Raw genomic sequence first — 18334 nt, 5'->3', positions numbered from 1 at the left:
TTCTTTTCCTAGATATTTACTTACAGATAGTGAATATCTGGCTAATATTGCTAAACAGCTTGAAGTATTTTTTTGTGAGAATATTGGGACAGCATCCCTGCTTACTGTTTGGGACACTATGAAAACATTTGTTAGAGGCATCACTCAGCAATGTATATGGTATCAGAACAAGGAGTGGAAAAAAGACTCTGAGATGCTTATTCAATCAGTATATAATATCAAAAAAACAACATGCTGAGGCAGTTATGTGGGATACTAGGGATCAGGTGCTTCTCGCTTTGATAGATGCTAAAATAGCAGTTAAGAAGTCTTTTTGGGAAAAAATAGCAGGTAGATATAATAAATAACGGCTATCGCAATATGAATATGGTGAGAAAATTGGTAAGGTCCTGGCTTTTAGAGTAGCAGACGAAAGGGCTAAAGCAAAGATTAATGCTATAATAGGTACAAATGGAATTTTATATACTCATCCCCAAGCTGTACTAGATCAGTTTTACATGTACTGTCAGAAATTGTATTCACATACATTTATACCTCATATGAGAGATATGGCACAATATCTTCAGGATAGTAATTTTTCAGCCGTGAGTGAGGAATATGCGGCTTTATTAGATGCCAATATTATGACAGAAGAAATAAATAAAGCGATATCTGCTCTCACTTCTGGAAAAGCTGCTGGGGAGGATTCTATACCTATAGAATTCTATAAAGTTTTTAAAAGTGTCTTACATGTACCATTTAGGATGGTTATACAACATATTGGTTTAAGTGGGAATATACCAGAATCATGGAATATGAAGCAGATCGTTTTTTTCCTAAAAAAGAATAAACCACCTGCTGAGTGTGGCTCATATCAGCTGATTTCGCTCATGAACGCGAATGCCAAGATTTTTGCAAAAATCTTCGCAAATGGTTTGGCTCCAATGATGTCAGGACTATTATCTACTACCAACACAAATTTATTATAGGCAGAGATACCACTGCTCATGTTAATATGGCAGTAGGGGCCATCGAAATGGCGGAGAAATGTATAGACCTCTGCATGATTCTTTTAGATGCTAAAAAATCTTTGATAGGGTGGGGTGGGACTTTTTATGGGCTACATTGGCAGCTTTTGGTTTTAAGGGACAGTTTATGTACTGGGTCCAAGCTCTATACAATAAACCCCAAGCAAAATGATCATACTTAGGACTACAATCATCACCTTTCAGAAACTTATGTGGCACTAGGCAATGTTGCCCTCTCTCCCCTCTGCTATTTGCTCTTTATATTGAACCATTTATATGTGCATTGCAATCTAATATACAAAAATAACCACTATTAGCAGAGGCAATCAAACTCAAGATAACTGCATATGCAGATGATATTGCGGTTTTTGCAATAAATCTTGCCAGGGCGTTAAGATCAGTTGAGGAGGAAGCGACTACATTTGGTGCTTTGTCCGGATATAAACTGAATGTAAACAAAATGCAAGTGCTAATTAATTTTAAACCTGAATGTTTAATTATGGGTATTTGCCTGGTAGTTACTTATTTGGGAGTCAGGCTCTCAGCTAAGATTGATCGTATTTTCGCTTTAAATTATGTATTATTATTCAAGTAGACTGTAATGCAGTAAAAAAAATTGGCATAAACTCCCAATAGGAATTTTAGGGAGATGTTATTTAATTAAAATGAAAATATTACCCACATTCTTATACTTATTTCGATCAATTCCCTTGAGGGTTCCTAATGTATTTATTAAGAAACTTGAAGGTATATTTAGTAGTTTCATTTGGGGGCATAAAAAAGCCAGATGGGCGATAAAGTTGCTTAATCTCCCTTGATTTATCTGCCTTCAAAATGTATTTTTGGGCAGAGTTCTCTGGGCTATTTTGTAGTCTGTTAAGTCTCAACCAGAAAGACTCTCTTTATCGTCTGATCTAGTCATATGATAGTCATATGTTTCTATATCGGACTAATGACCCAAACTAATTAAGAGAGTCAGGTTTAAGACTATCAAGGATAGCATACATGTTTGGCGCGCAATGTCTGTAGAAGTAATCTGTCCATATACAATGATAAACTCCCATCATGGGGCAATCCAATGTTTCCTGAGGTTTTCCATGATAATGCAGCTATACAAAGGGCTAAATATGGGATTCAATGTCTTGAGGACCTATATGATAAAAATGGGCCAGTAACATTTGAGAGTTTATCAATCTACTTTAAACTACCTGGTCATTTTTATTTTAAGTACTTACAAATCAGGGATTATTTAGTAAAACCTTTGACTTCAATAACTAACTCCGAAATTTGGGATTGTTTGCATGGGGATAAAACGAAGTCTCTGATTAGTGAAATGTACAAACACCTTAATAATTATAGACAGGACAATAGTGTACAGCTAGCTGCATGCTGAAGTCAAACCCTGGGGACAGAGGTAACACCAATCGTTATTAAACATGCATTTGGCACTATTGCTGATACCGTCCATTCAGTTAGTTTAAGACTACAACAATTTCGCACTATATATATGCTGTATTATATGCCACATAAAATATCTAAATGGAATCAAGGGAGCACGTGAGGGGATCAGACAAAATGTCCAAAATGTGTCATATATGCAGCTGATATATTACATATGTTTGTAAACTGTTCAGAACTGAACGATTTCTGGCAGAAAATCAGCCAAGTGCTTCATCATAAACTAGGGCTAGATTCTCCTCTAACAGATGTAGGAATCATTTTGGGGTATAGGGATGGTAATTGTGCGTCTAAGCGACTTTTATCAATTTTGTTAGTTGCTGCCCGACTTGCAATTGCTCAGGCATGGGTTTCTTCGACACCGCCATCAATATGGGATTGGTGGACTATTGTCCGGGAAATGTATGGTATGGAAGCAGTTCTGGCTAAAGTAAGAGGAGTTTGTTCTTTGGTAAAATCAGAGGCAATATGGGTACAATTGGCTTTAGATGACCTATGATAAGACGGACAAGGGAGATACGTATTACAGCTTTATTTGGGTTGCTAAAAAAAATTCTGTGATGCTATGCAATGTTATAATCCTTCATAATATTCTTTTTTTCTCTATTCTCTTTTCTTTTTCTCTCTCTTCTCTGCACTTACCTCTTCCTTTCATAATCAAATGAAAAATTGTATTTTATATGCCTTCTTGATGACAATTAAAAAAAAAAAAACAGAGAGAGGCGGAAACTGCAAATTCCACCTAGAAATGCAATCACTTCTAAACTTAACAATTGCAGCACCTCGACCTTAACCTGCCAATCTGCTAAATCCAGCCTCAAGACCAGCTCAAATACACAGCTGCTGGTTCTGCCCCAATCCAAAAGGAAGGCATTCCAAAGCCTGCAGGATCCTTATCCATCCTACGTAATACCATTTGCAACACCGCTAACAATTGGAAAGCAGTAACTCTGCTGCCATCTTCATGACAAAACAACACCTGCTGTTCCCAAACGGGCTAATCCTTAAACCTGCACTATTCCCACACAGGACAAACCTCAAGATTACCCCCTTCGCACAGCCATACCCACTTACCCCTGCCCATCTGATCTGTCTTGGATGGTCGCAACCAAATACCCATCCGCGCCTAATCCAGACGTACTTCCTCACGCAACACCCCCAATACCCAAGCAGACCCCAAAAGCTCCGACACCTGAAAGGCTCCAAAAACATCCAAATCATGCATAGTTGAATTACAGGTACTTGAAAGTGATCATAACAAAAAACTGATATACTGTCATCCCTGCACCCCTCTCTCTGCCCCACCCTTTCAGAACACAGCCCAGTATCTCGTCCCGGGCAGGGTCAAAATCCCAGTACAGTTTGCCAGGGAACAAAATACCCGCCAACTTGCCCACATAAGTTGTTGGCGATAAACCTTTGTAAATGCAAAACAAAACAAAAAACAACACACACCCTTCAAATTCCTGATGATCTTGCACCAATTCTTCTGGTGAGCATTCCACAAACTTCCCAAATTCACTCCATGCCAGCTCCTCCTAATAGACTGAGCCAGCAACCTCTCAACCAGACCCACAATGCTCACTCCTGCCAGGCCCAGATGTGTGCAGGCAACGGCGTCTTGACCTCTTTTGTTCCTGGCACCAACCAGTGGAAGCGTTGTCCATTGTAAATGAGATAAGGAGTCTGCTATATCATTATTGGCACCAGGAACATGCTTAGTCATGAACACAATATTCAGAAGCAAACAAACAAGCATGAATGTCCGCAGCAGTCTCAACACCCTCAAATTCTTAGCAACCATCGTCATGTTGTCCACATGAAACACCACCGTCCTGCTTGTTAATTTACTGCCCCACACTGACAATGCCACCAATAATGGGAAAAACTCAAGGAAAGTGATGCTATTTTCCCGACAGAACCAGTGTACAGGCCATTGCTTCACACACCACCTCCTGTCCCAGAACAGACTACCCTGAGCATCAGAGAAAATTTGAACCTGCTACATACAAGAAACTCAAAGACAGATCATTGAAGTCATTGAAGAAGGTCCGCCATATGCAAAGGTCAGCCCTGACATCCAAAGAAATTTGCACCATGTGATGTGGCAACACCACCCCAGACATAGCTATGCTGAGACATCTGCAAAATGTCTGATCTGCTCTTACCACTCTCCAAGCAAATTCAGAAAACTGAGCAGCTTCTGCACCACCCTCAACTCAATCCTCCGCTCCCAAATCACTTCCGACAGGAAACCCTGGATTTCTATCACTTTCACCCATATCTGTCTCACCACCCACTGTACTGAGTCCAACTCAATGCCCAGGAATGTCAGGACCTCACTAGGACCCTCCCACTTCTTGGGAGCGAAAGGCAACCCAAGAACCCAAACCATAGACTCGAAATGATGTAGCGCCCTACAGCAATACCGAGGAGCTTTCCTTTTATTTAAATTGTGAGACACCTCTCGATGGGATGTATGACGGTACAACGCATACTTTTACAACGCCTACCTTTACAACGCGGTTTTTACCATGCATACCATTACAACCCATAGCGCTTTGGGGTACTGGATAGTGAATAGTTTAATTTACTATTCCAACTCCAGTCCCTGTGGATAGTAGGGAAGGTTATTGGATAGTAAATTAACCTATTCCCTATCCTAGAGCGCCCCCCAGAGCAATGCGTTGTAATAGTTTGCGTTGTAAAAGTTGCGTTGTAATGGTAGGTCGTTGTAAAAGTTTCGTTGTAAACGTTGTATACCCTCTGGATGGCCACTTTCTTTGGTGAAAACCAATTGCAAGAAATGTCTCAAACAACGCACACCAAATGGCACAACGTTTAGGCAAGTCCTTGTTAATATAAATGGCACCTCCAAATTGCATGCCAAGCATCAAACATTCCGCAGGGTGTGTTGAAAGCAGCCAAAAAGAAGATATAATGTCACATTTTGCTAGTTTGGCCCCCTGCCCACACTTTCTCACCAGGCAAATGGCATTGTCCACAGAAGCACACAGCCCCGTGGTGCCTTCCTCTGCAATCGAGTCAATTACCAAAGCACCCTCCAGCCAAGATAAGTTGTGGATCATCCTGAATTCCCCCGTCCCCTTCTTAGGCACCACACCCAGTGGGGAGATGATCACATTTGTCAGGGGGCAGGCAAAGTCTGGGCCCGCCACACTACCTTCAGCTACTTCTTTGTCCAATATTGCTGCTGCCAAGTTGTCCGCCCACCTATGATCCTGGTGAGCAACCCCAAAGCCCTCTGGGAAACCCCATTCCAAATGCAATGTTGCCTCTCTGTCCAGGTACATGGAGAGCCAATGTACCATGGCCTCCACCTTAATTGGTGTAGGAGCCCTTAGGCCCAGACCGATCCTGTTGTCCCCTTCTGCAGGGCTGGCCAATGTGAAACACTGCATGAGGGGGTGCAGCCCACCCTGCACTTGGAACATTAATGTTTGAATTTGCATGGGTGTCGGGAAAAAAAACCCTTGTTTAAGTTCCAACACGCCCCAACAGTGGTCTGGTTGGCTTTGGAGCATAATCCGCTCCCTGTGGAGCAGGGTGGGGTTGAAAATACCAATGAGTGAAATGAAATGAAATGAAATGAAAGTGGGTTTTGTAAAGCGCATTACTACCCGAAGGCCTTGTAGCGCTATAATTGCATACTTCTGGGGGTCTACTGGTTTATTTAGAAAAAAGAAAAGTTTTAAGGGTTTTACGGAATTTTAAAAGATTGGACTCGTTCCGAATCGTGAGGGGTAAGGAGTTCCAAGTCACAGCCGCATTCAGGGAGAAGGAGCGTCCGCCCCACCTGGCCCGTTTGATTTTGCGTGTTGTTGCTAAAAAGGCCGTGCTTGAACGCAGTGATCTTTGCGGCTGGTAGGGTCTGGCTAAGGAACAGATCATTGCGGGGGCGTTTTTCCACATGGCCTTATGTATTATGCACATCGCCTTGAATTTTACTCTGGCTTGGATGGGCAGCCAGTGTAATTTTCTTAGGGCATCGGTGCCTGAGTGGCTACGGGGCAGGCCTAGCAATAGGCGTGCTGCTGCGTTCTGGGTGACCTGCAGCTTTTTAAGAGTGCTGGTCGGTGCACCCAGATATAGCGCATTCCCGTAGTCGAGGCGGGACAGGATGATGGCCTGGACCATTATCCTGCGGGCTTGAAAAAAGAGGAGTGGTAAAATTTTCCGCAACATGCGCATCAGCCCAAAGCAGGTGGCGGAGAGTATTGTGGCTTGCTGGTTGAAAGTGAGAGTATTATCCAGCCACATGCCCAAACTCTTAATTTGCTTTTTTGGTTCTGGGGGAGGGCCCATACAGGGTGGCCATTGTAGAGGTGATCTGGGGTCAGCTGTGTTCCCCAGGAACATCAGTTCAGTTTTGTCCCCATTAAGTTTTAAGTGGGAAGAGGCCATCCATTCTGAAACAGCTACTAGGCAATTGTTCAAGTTCAACAGGGTGTGACCTGGCTGGTTCAGGGCCAGCACAAGCTGAGTGTCATCAGCATAGGTCACAATTTCAAAACCAAAAGGTTGAACGACCTCCGCCAATGGTTGCATGTAAACATTAAAAAGCGTGGGGCTCAGGGAGGAGCCCTGAGGCACGCCTTGATTAAGAGGCCAGGTTTTGGAATGAGTAATAGGCAGGCTGCTCACAGTATGCGTAGAGGCCGTGGATTGAGTGGAAAACATCCACTGCATCCACAATTTGTTATACACTGCCCCCCCAAGGCTTATCAGGATTAAGGCTCACCTGCTTCCTGAATTTCTCATCCTAGCTAAGCCACGTAAAACCCCCAAAGGGCATTTGGACCTTCCGAATGATGTCCATATACTTGAACAATGCCCTGCCGGTGTGCCCATCACAATAAATACTGGCATAAATCAGAAATTACGACGTCCAATTCTTTATGTTGGTAGGGATCCTGAGCATCCTAGTCAACTTCCAATTCTCTTTAGATCCTTCCTTCGCCTGCATCTCCCTGTGTAACACTTTGAAAAGGTCAACGTACTCATGTTTCCAGATCCTATTCTTAGTCTTGTCAGAGGTGGGACCACCGGGGCATCGCTAAGCCCATGTATGGCAGCGTTTTCCTGTGCTTGTTTCCCTTAGTCACATCCACCTCACTGGCCACTCCGTGCCCATCAGTGTCAACCATCTAAACACCTTTACCATTGACCTTCATGCAGCTGCTCACCCGCTTAGGTGCTGCTGTTACCGGGGAGATGCCCTTAACAGTAACCTCTTCATTATAAGTGACACCATCCCCAACACCTACAGACCTGCAAGTCCTACTCCCTACCTGTGCATCCCTCCTGTCCCACACTGCCCACCATTCTCCTTTACCAGCTGGCAGGCAGCCAGCGCCCCTCTTCCCCTTGCAACATCCAACGGTTTTCTGAGTCAATTTGTCCGTGGCACTCCCACGACATCCCTACAACTTTGTCATCACGCAGCACACCTTCTTCCCACTCATCGCTGGCATTGTCATAGTTTAGGACCAGCTCATCCTCACCTTGTACCATCCACACACACTGTCTTGCACACAGTTCCCCCTCTTGACTGCACAAGTATGTCACAATCATTGCACAGATTTGTACTCTGCCGGGACTTGTATGCACAAGACCTCATTGTTGGGAGGGCTGCTGCTGACCCCCCTACTTCTTCGGGCCAACATCCAGGGGCCATCATATGCCCTGCTGGCATCCCCACCTGTCTGCCCGCCTCAGCTGGTAGCCTCAAAGTCTCATCCCCACCAGGCTGCACCAACATGGGGGTTCCCTCACACTACTTGGAGCCTGAGCTGTACAACCTTCCTGATGACCTGTGATTTGCTCATGTCCCTCTGGCACCCAGAGACACCTCCCACTGACCCATGACCATCAGCTCTGTGACCTTGAATATCCTTGCCAAATACACATGACCGCCTTTAGCAGGGCCAGTGCCCAAGGCAGAGTCCCTGACCCTGCACATACTTACCCAGCACTCCTCTATCTCCTGGATAAGCAAGCGGTGCTCCCAGATTTGCACCTCAATGTTGACCCCTTGCCACTTACTGGCAGGGGCAGCCCCGGGACCACAGGCCCATAATCCCCCGAAATGCCCTCACTGGTGGAAGCATCTACCTTACCAGAGCCCCTCCTCCCCCCACCTCATTCTGTTTGGGCCCAGCATCAACCAACATGCATTTCATTGCAGCCAGGCCCTTTGGCACAGCTACCAGTGATTTGCTACCCTCAGGGATGAGGCTGACCAACAGGTCCAAAGGCGTGTCACTCCCTGGGGGCTGGTTGCCCATTGAGGATCCCTGTGGCAGCACACACATATGGGTGGTGATTTACGTGGCAGACCCCGCCCCATACCCTCTTCAGAGGACAACAGCTTCTTGGCTGAAGTACCTAAAGGAGTGAGGAGCCTGCAGCACCTCCCAGAGCTCTTGGCAATGGCCACAGAGTGCTTAGCGCTCCTGCCGTGGGCTGCCCTCACCATACCAGTCTCCTGCTCAGGCAAGCAGGCGGCAATGGCAGCAGCAACTCCACCATACGCAGAGCACATCAGGTGCGTTATACCTGCCCAGTCCTGCTACAAAACTCCAGGCCTGGGTAGGCAGGCCCAGGCCTCTGACCTACCTGCAGCACCCAGGTTATGGAGAGCGACAAGTATGGCAGCATTATTCGACACCGTCATCGCCCAACTTGAAAGGATGAACGGCCTAATTAAACTAGGCCTCTATCCCAACTAATTCCTCCTGTCTAATCTAATCTCTCTTGGTGGTGCTCAGAAGTCAAGAAGAAGCCGTAAACACCCTTCCCGACTTCTTTATAGCACCCTAATTACCCATTCCTTACCCTTAAATTAACCGATCTCACTATGTTCTGTGCCTGTCATGCTCAAAGCACCCCTTAGGAAGACTTGTCTGTAACTGTCACTTACCCCCTGGTGCCAACACTGTGAAAATAGAGAAAAAAGGTTGTGGAAATGATTGGGGGTGCTAGAGAAGGGAAAGCACCAGTGGACAGAGTTGAATCGCACTGAGAAGGGGAGGGAAAACACAAATGGTGACATGAATTTTAAGAGCATGTTGAGGCAAACAGAGAAGTCAGTTGACATAAAAGGACACAACACTAGATGGTCATGGAAATGTAGCACTTCCCATTCACATGTTTTCAATGTAACCAAACACCAACCAAGCAGTCGTCCTTCTGCCGAAGCTACAAATGGCCTTGTTTTCTCCACTGGACATATTTGGACCTGACATGCTACTACACTTGATTCCGAAGAGCGATGACTAGGGTGTCCTGAACGCATGGCAATGATGCCTGGCAGAGTTGGCATTGGAGCAGAGAGACCCCGGTGTCCACTTTCCTGTGTGAATGTCAGTGGAATGTCAGTAGGTGTGTAGTTGTACACCAACTCCTATGAGTGAAACTTGTGCGCATGACATCATGAAACAAAGTAAATGTCTTCAAAATACCTCCTGTGCCCCACTATAGCGAGTTTCAAACCTTCCTTCTCTGTGTGTGCCCACATGCCACTGATATTGAGGGCCCACTGTTCCAGCTATCTGAGAATGGTGAGGTGCCACTTCCAGAGGGCAGGACTTTGGCATATGGACAGTAACCTTACTGCTCAATCGCCTCTTCAAGTAATTATCTTTTTTGAGGAAATGAATATATACTATTTCCAGGAATAAAGTAAAAACACAAATAAATCTGTAAGGATTAAACCCAAAAACAAGATATAAGTCCCTGCATATTGCTTATAGTTGTTAAAGTTAGTATGCTGTTAACAATAGCAATTAAATGTCAACTGTTTCCATATATCTAAAAACATAGCACATAAAAGTGCACATTGAGTATCCTAAAATAATTAAAATTACATTTCCGATTTTAACTTACTATAAGACACATGAGGGAAACAAAGAAGAATGATGTCCTAAGGGCAAAGAAAGGCTAAAAAAGAGTTGATATAATGAAATATGTGAATTAATTAACAGTGTATAAAGACTTAACAAACAAGCACTAGGGCTGGTGTCCCATTATTAGAGGTGTACCACTGCCACAGAAAGAGCACCTTTGATTTCGATATCTTTTTAAGCATTTGGGACAGTATGCTATTGATGATATCACCTGAAGAAGATTTAAACATCAGTGCAGCATACTAATGGCAAAGGTCCTGTATTTCAGGTTGGGAAACAGGTCTGGTTCCATTACTAGGTGCCATATTGCCCAAGCATTGAGAATTTCAAAACAAATCTCTACCTGAAATCAAAACACTTACACACATATCAGGACTAAACACTTGCATGATGTATCTCTGTGCAGAGCGAGGTCTCACTCAGGCTTAGCATTCTGCTTAGAGGGTTTTCTCCGCTCTGTGTTCTTTCATGGAGCTCTGTGTTGGTTCATGGAGTGTTATTCCTTGATTGTGTTGTGCATCATTTTTTATGTCTTGAACCTCCTCACATGCTCAATGTGTTGTATATATTTTGCTTGTCTTTGAATGTGGATGTCATGGCCCGTGCATCCCTTAGTGCTAGTTAGCACAGTTACTGCTGTGCGTCCGTTGCAGATGGTGCGCTGACTGTGGGCTCCATTTATATTACAACTTGTTGATTCAATATGCATACAGTGGAAAACCTACCTGGATTTCGTGTGGAATTTCCAATGCAACATTTGGCGCCTGAGCAGTGTCACTTATTTGTCTTGTTTCCAACACCCTCATCAAGGACTTGGTATCAAGAGGTGTTATGCATCTTGTTTGAAGTGCTGTGAGTGTTTACTTCTGCCCACCTTGTATACTGTATTTGCTCCACTAGTTTGTTATGTGCCGCCTATGCTTGTGCTTACTCGAAGAGTCTTCCCTTATTTACCCTCTTCTACATGGAAAGTTGTGATTCAGGCATTAGTGATAAGCCGCCTGGACTACTGTAATGCCCTGCTGATCTCAGCCAACGAAGTTTCCTTAAATAACCTGCAGGTAGTCCAGAACACTGCGGCCTGCCTAGTTGCCAACGCCCCATCCCAGGACGGCCTCCATACCCCTTTTACAACAACTGCATTGGCTCCCAGTGCAGAAGCGGATTAAATTCAAGATCTGCTCTATGGTTTATACATCTCTGCATGACATGGGTCCCTACTACATTTCAGATAAACTTGTAAGGTACCTGGCTTCTAGATCCCTTCGGTCAGGATCAAAATCACTACTTTGCATCCCACGATTTAAAAAAGTTCTCTTGGGTGGTAAAGTCTTTTCCCTCCTTGCCCCACAACATTGGAACCATTCATCTACAACAATGCCCCAACTACCTTAGATTTAGAACACTGCTAAAAACCTCTCTGTTCTGATGTGAGTCTTCTTGGTTGACGATAGCAGTCACAGCACAGAGATACCCCTGCTGGAGTGATTAGGGTGCTTTATAAGGTAATAAATATCAATATATCAAATACACGGGCTCTGTTCTCTGCTTAATCAACTGCATGCGCATAGATATGCACTCATTCATTGGTTTTTAGATGACTCCTCTAATCTTTATACAGGGCAGCAGCCATATGTATTTGGGATTTATCCTAAACACCGTTTAGATCAATTAAGGTTGCATGATTACACGTGTTATACCCTAGCTGCCATCTTCAGTGTCAGTCATTAGGCTACCATTTTGGTTTGGGCAATCATTATGCCTTCAATTCTGAAACTTCTTTTGGATGGCGAGTTCTGTGGAAACTGTGTGCATTTGACTGTTAAGGCTGTGTTAGAAGTTTATCAGCCTATGCTCATACATTTTATCACCTGGGTTCATATTTACATCATCACTTGGATTCATATTTGCTCTGATTATTGAAACACAGCATTAAGTGGCTTGAATTGCAACTTTTGCTGATGTTTAATCAGAATTATGGCTACAGTGTCTGCAACAAATTTTACGCATATTGCCCCATTCCTGAAGAACCATGGGAAGCCCGCATTCAAATGGAGCATGTGTCTAAGATCTTTTGAAAATTATTTGATTGCTGTTGGGGCTGATGAGTTGCATCCGAAGCGCAACGCTGCTATTCTGTTTAGTCACTTGGGCTACGAGGGCCAACAGATTATTGAAAATGTACCCAAAACTGTGGCACCTTCTTGTGAGTCTGGTGATTAGGATGAATTCTCTGAATCGGTTACCTGACAAAAGAAGAAAATTGCCAAAGAACCTAGTGTATTACTTGAAAGATTTAATTTCTTTAAAAAAAAACAATCGCCTGATGAATCTATAGAAGAATTTATTCCAATGTTACGGTTGTAAGCTGCGACCTGCAATTTTGGTGCATCCCGTGACACTTATCAATGGGATCAGTTTGTCTACAGCTGTTTTCTAAGAAGATACAGGAGAGACTCACTAGCCGAAGCAATCCTCCATCAAGTGTAGTCCTGGATTTGGCAAAGACGATTGAACGCTCTATTGTGTCTACTTGCATGATGACCTTCTTCCACCTTTGCGAATGATGTAGGAACTCCAGAATATTTTGATGCAATTAATTTGAAGGACAATAGTTGTAAACCTATGTCTCGTAATTCTAACAATTTATTTTTCAGGTGTAGGTCCAGGTCACATTTAAGTAATTTTGCCCAGTGTCCTGCTACTGGTTAGTGTTGCACCAAGTGCAAGAAATGTGGCCACCTTCACAGTGTGTGTAAGATGGGTTAGAATTCGATGAAAGTGTACAGCATTGCCTGATAATGACAGCATGTTGGATTTCTCAAATCCTGTGTTAAACCTACAAGTCGATTTTGTGGTGGTTGGTAAAGTTAAGGATCTTGTTTGTCTGGTAACTTTGGGTATTGCCCTTATCCTTGATATGATGTGTGACTCTGGGGTGCCCATTACAATAATTTCTGATACCTTATTCAACTCGCATTGGGGTGCAAGTATGAGTTTGAAAACGTCAGATGTTCACCCCGAGGCATATGATGGACATGATATTGACATAGTGGGTTTCTTTGAAGAATATGTCACGTGTTTAGGTAGAAAAAACATTACTAAGGTATACATATCAGTCAAAGGTAGGCACATTGTAGGGTGGCAAGACCTGGCCAAACTAGGCCCTATGCTGGTTCCAAATGTGGACCCACCGTTATGAATTTCCAACATGCCTATTTCTCTAGTTCAATGGAGTGACAACAATACAATTGATGAGAAAGTCAACGCTTGCCCTCATATTTGTAATGGCAAAATTGGGTGGTGCATTCAAAACTATTTACATTCTATCAAGTTAAAGAAGAACGTGGTGCTGTTCACTCACAAGATACAACCTCTGCCATTGAATGTGAGACCTGAGTTGAAGAGTCTCCTTTGAGAAAATGGGTAAAAATGGTATTATTAAGAATGCTTATTCCTTTCAAAGGGTCAGTCCAATAGTTCTTGTCTGCAAAAAGGAAGGTGACATCCAGTGCCTAATTTGAAAAAGCACCAGCAGTTTTTTAAAGGGGGCCTCAAAACGGGTCTCTATCGGGCTCTGTTTTGTGCCCTGTCCCGGACTGCAGTGACAGCAGGCACACCGATGTGTGCTGCTCACTTCTCACTTGTGTAGCAGTTACGACATGATGTCATGCCTGGTGAGCGTTGTAGGGGAAGGGAAATCCCTTAAAGAGAGACATTTTCTCTCTGGATTTCCTTTCTCTTCTTGAAACTCAGGAGGGGCAACATCAGGGGTAGTAAGCACTATATAAATGCAAACATATTGTCCTGGTGTCACCAGGGGTTAAGTGGAAGCTTTTTCAATATTATATACAACAAACCACAGTTGCTGCTTATTTATCCTAGACAACAAACAACCATTGTCCAGACTTATTGTAGGTATGATATTACTTGTTTGCAATGACAGAAACAGCAAAATACGAGTCCGGTGACACACTATGCTAAGCACAGATTTTTAGCTTCTGCGTTTCCACGCCCTTAATGACATTGGCCACTCCCCTTTGAGAGACCCCTCAGTTTTTTCATCCCACTTAAAGCCCTGGCAGTGGGGGCTAGTGTAATGTAGCAGTAGGCATTTTTGGCACAGTGGTGCAGCGTGCAGCCTGCAGTGGAAGGTAACCACGAGCGCAGTGTGCCAGGCAAGTGAGTGCGCCCAGCACCCTCCACAGACTTTAATGCCTCTGGGCACAGGCCTGAAGCAGAAGCGAAGTGTGGGGAGTTTTCAGCTGAGTTCTAATCCCAGCTCCCTAACTTGCTTTTATCGTGTGATCATAACCATTTTCCTTCATCTCCCAGCATGACCTAGCCTCTCAAGTGCTAAAGGAGTACTTAAAAACCCGTTTATGACCAAAACGAGCACTGCAAAAGAAACCTGACAACCCCAGACCAGAGCTTTAAACTTCTTTATGTTAAGAGGGCAGAAGACAGGCAAGAACAGAATCCTGTCTGAGGCAGCACACAGTCCCATCTTCGACAAGGAGGAAGGATGTGCCCCTTTTGCAGATTCACCCTTGATTTAGTGGCCTGGGATGGTTGGAGTTTATAGGTTGCTTTATCCCTAATCGGTAAAGTGGAAATGTCAAACTTAATATTTTCCGCAGTTCGACCTCTTCAGCATCACATAGATCAATCACATTAGACTGCATAACACAGAACTCGCACAGATGCGTGTGCTCAGTACAGACAGACACTTGGAGGGTCTGTGTGAGTCAAGAAAGGCTAATAGTCCTGAAAAGTAACCCATGCATCATACTTGCACAATACACATGCCTCATGCCTGAACCAGAGAGGGCCAGGCTGTGAAGACATATCAGGCAGTCATCCACCAGGAATATTTATTTTGAAAAGTTATAAGGAATTCTGACCGCAGGAGAAGAGATTTATGGTCCCAACCCTCTGAAATAAATGCTGGTGATGAGCACCGGAAACTACCAGCCTAAATTAAGCAGTGCTTACATCAGACTTTGGGCCGATTTGCACAGTTTGAACAAAAACATTGTGGCGGATTTGCCACCCACTTCCCAAAGTACAAAACTTACTGGCCAACATTGGTGATTCAATGCTCTTTTCTTCGTTACACCTCAAGTCGGCTTGTCATCCTGTTCGGGGTATATACATTTTCAAGATTACCCTTTGCGCTGGCAGCTGCGGCCAACGTATTTCAATGATGGATGGACACCATCTTGAAGGATGTTGTTAGCATGCAGGTTTTCCAAGATGATGTTCTAATTTTTGCAAACAAGCAGTTTAGGCACAGCCATATTTTGTCCACAGTATTTGTGAGGTTTAAGGAACATGGCATCACACTCCGCACTGACAAGTGCAGATTTCTTGTACAACAATTTGAATATTTGGGACATTCCATGGGTCCTGCTAGGATTTCTCCAACGTTTTCCCTCATAAAAGTAATTGAAGAAGCCCAGCCACCAAGGGACAAAGACACTTGGGGTTAAGTGAGTACTACTCACATTTTGTAAAGGGATATGCATGTATTGTTTAGCCTTTGAGAAATCTACTTAAAAAGGGTATCCAGTATATTTAGTCAGATGAGGATCAAGAAGATTTCCAAACCAAATGATAAAAAGACTTGTGATCTCTTCCTCTGAGTTATCTCCATTTGTGGCTGGCAGATGTGTTATCACAGTTGACGCCAGTCAGGTTGGTCTGAGGGCTGTGTTTTCCCACTTCGTCTAGGACAGGGAGTACACCATCACTTTTGCCTCACGCTCTCTCAGTACTGCTGAGTTATATTGCAGTACAATTGAGCTGGAGGCATTGGCATGTTCCTGGTCAGTTGAAAGATTTAAATATTTCATTTGGAGACCACATTTCGATAGGTATACGGATCACAAACCATTGTTGCATTTACTCAATGGAAATGGGTCTGGGAAGGTTGTTAGGTTTCAGTCCAAATTGCAGGAGTTAAACTTCACTTTAAAGTGCATTCCTGGTGGAAAGAATATACGGGCAGACTGCTTGTCTAAGTTACCTGTCTATGATGGTTGCATGGACCATGTCCGTGAGAAGGAGTGTGTAGTTGTGCTGGTTGATGACATTCTGGATCATTCAGGCCCAATCACATGCCAAGTCTGGTTAGAGGCTGCCAGCCAGGATCCTATTCTGCAAACTGTTTGCACCTATATGAAGAATGGGTGTCCTAGAGAGAGGAATGTTGAAGCCTCTCTGAGACTAATTGTGCAAATGTCTGAGAACCTTTCTCTAGTAGATGCTGTATTATTGCAAGCTGATGTTTGTGTTCCGCCAATGTCATTAAGAAACACTCTCATTAAGGAGGCCTATAAAGGTCAATTTGGATCATTTGGGTGTTAGCAGCACCAGTAAGACACTTAAACAATTTTACTGGTGGCCAGCTATGCAGTTTTAGGCTCGGAGGTTTATTGGTGTATGAAACACATGCTTGGTTTCAGACAAGCATTGGGAGGTGCATGAATCTCTGCTTTACACAGTACCGTTTCCTGAAGAAGCATGGCACAAGGTTGCTTTAGATTTTGCAGAGCCCTTCGAGTTATTGCCAAAATCTCAAAGAAACATATTGGCCCTTGTCGATTATTTTTCAGTGTGGGTCAATTTTGACTTCACACCAATCCCCAATACTGATGACATCATTACATTTTTGCAAAGAGTTTTGGCCATTGACGGGAGACTCAGGGAGATAGTGACCGATAATGGGACTTATTTTCCGTCCAGTCGTTTATTGGTGATTTGCAAGTTACTCACATTAAAGTCGTCCTTTACTCTCCTTCATCGAATGGCCTTGTGGAGGGTATGACCACATTTCTGAAAGAATGTGTGCAGACAGCTTTGGCAACGGGGCATGAGGTGGGGTCTTTTCTTAAAGAAATGGTTTGGTACTATTTAGTGACACCTCATAGCACTACAGGTTTGTGATGTTTCGTTTTATAATGCAAGAGGTTTCCCAGGTGTTTAGTGTGTCCTGATTAGATCAGGGTGTTCAGCAAAACAAAACCTGTCAATTTGGATGCTGGGCCTAATAGAGAGAAAACTAGTCAGATCTACACAAAACAACTTTTTGATAAGAAACATGTCAAGAACATAGAGTTGACCATTGGTGATTGGGTTTGGGTCATGGATCCCACAAGGGTGAAGAAAGATGAATCTACATGTTCAACACCTGTAAAAGTAGAGAACATTTCAAAAGGATCTGTTCTGTTGCATAATAAAGGTTGGTGGAGCAGGAGAGATGTAGTTGAAATTATACATGATCATGTTTATAAAATCCAATCTGTTAGGTGTGGTGATGAAGCATCCTTTAATGATTTTCTGGGGATGAATTCTGAAGTGCATTCTGGCAACATTTATATTACTACTTGTTGCTGCAGTAAACATAAAGTTTAAAACCTACCGGGATTTCATGTGGAATTCCTTTTGCATCAACATTTCAACATTTCTGGCATGCCAGGCTGCAATATGGACGCACTTTAGCCAGCTAACTCCAAGGAACTTAAAAATGCTACAGACTTGAACTCTGCACCAACCGTATTTAAATATTTTATTATTTTATATATAAATGGAAAAGCCTTAAGCAAGCCCAGTAACAACTCTCCATTGGGTCAAACATATCTTGACCTAGTTCTGCAATACCCATGATATAAAATTAGCATATAAATGAAAGTTGAAATGGATTATCAGCTGAAATATTAAACTCCATGTCAGGTTCAACCACAAATTGTCTAAATTGCTGTTTTTTTTAACATATGAGCATTACATATACCTGTAGGAAACCCTCCCATAATACAATTTGAATCACTTTCTCCCAAAATAAAAGCAATTTGTAAGTCAGGAAAAGGGACCATCCTCAGTGAAATCATCAGGCATTAATCACATTATATCAAGATTTTGAAAACAATAGGGGGCAATTAA

Source organism: Lissotriton helveticus, chromosome 3_1, assembly GCF_964261635.1.
Source record: "Lissotriton helveticus chromosome 3_1, aLisHel1.1, whole genome shotgun sequence".
Lineage (NCBI taxonomy): Eukaryota > Metazoa > Chordata > Amphibia > Caudata > Salamandridae > Lissotriton > Lissotriton helveticus.
The sequence above is the reverse complement of the archived record's forward strand: the minus strand, read 5'-3'. Positions refer to the sequence as shown.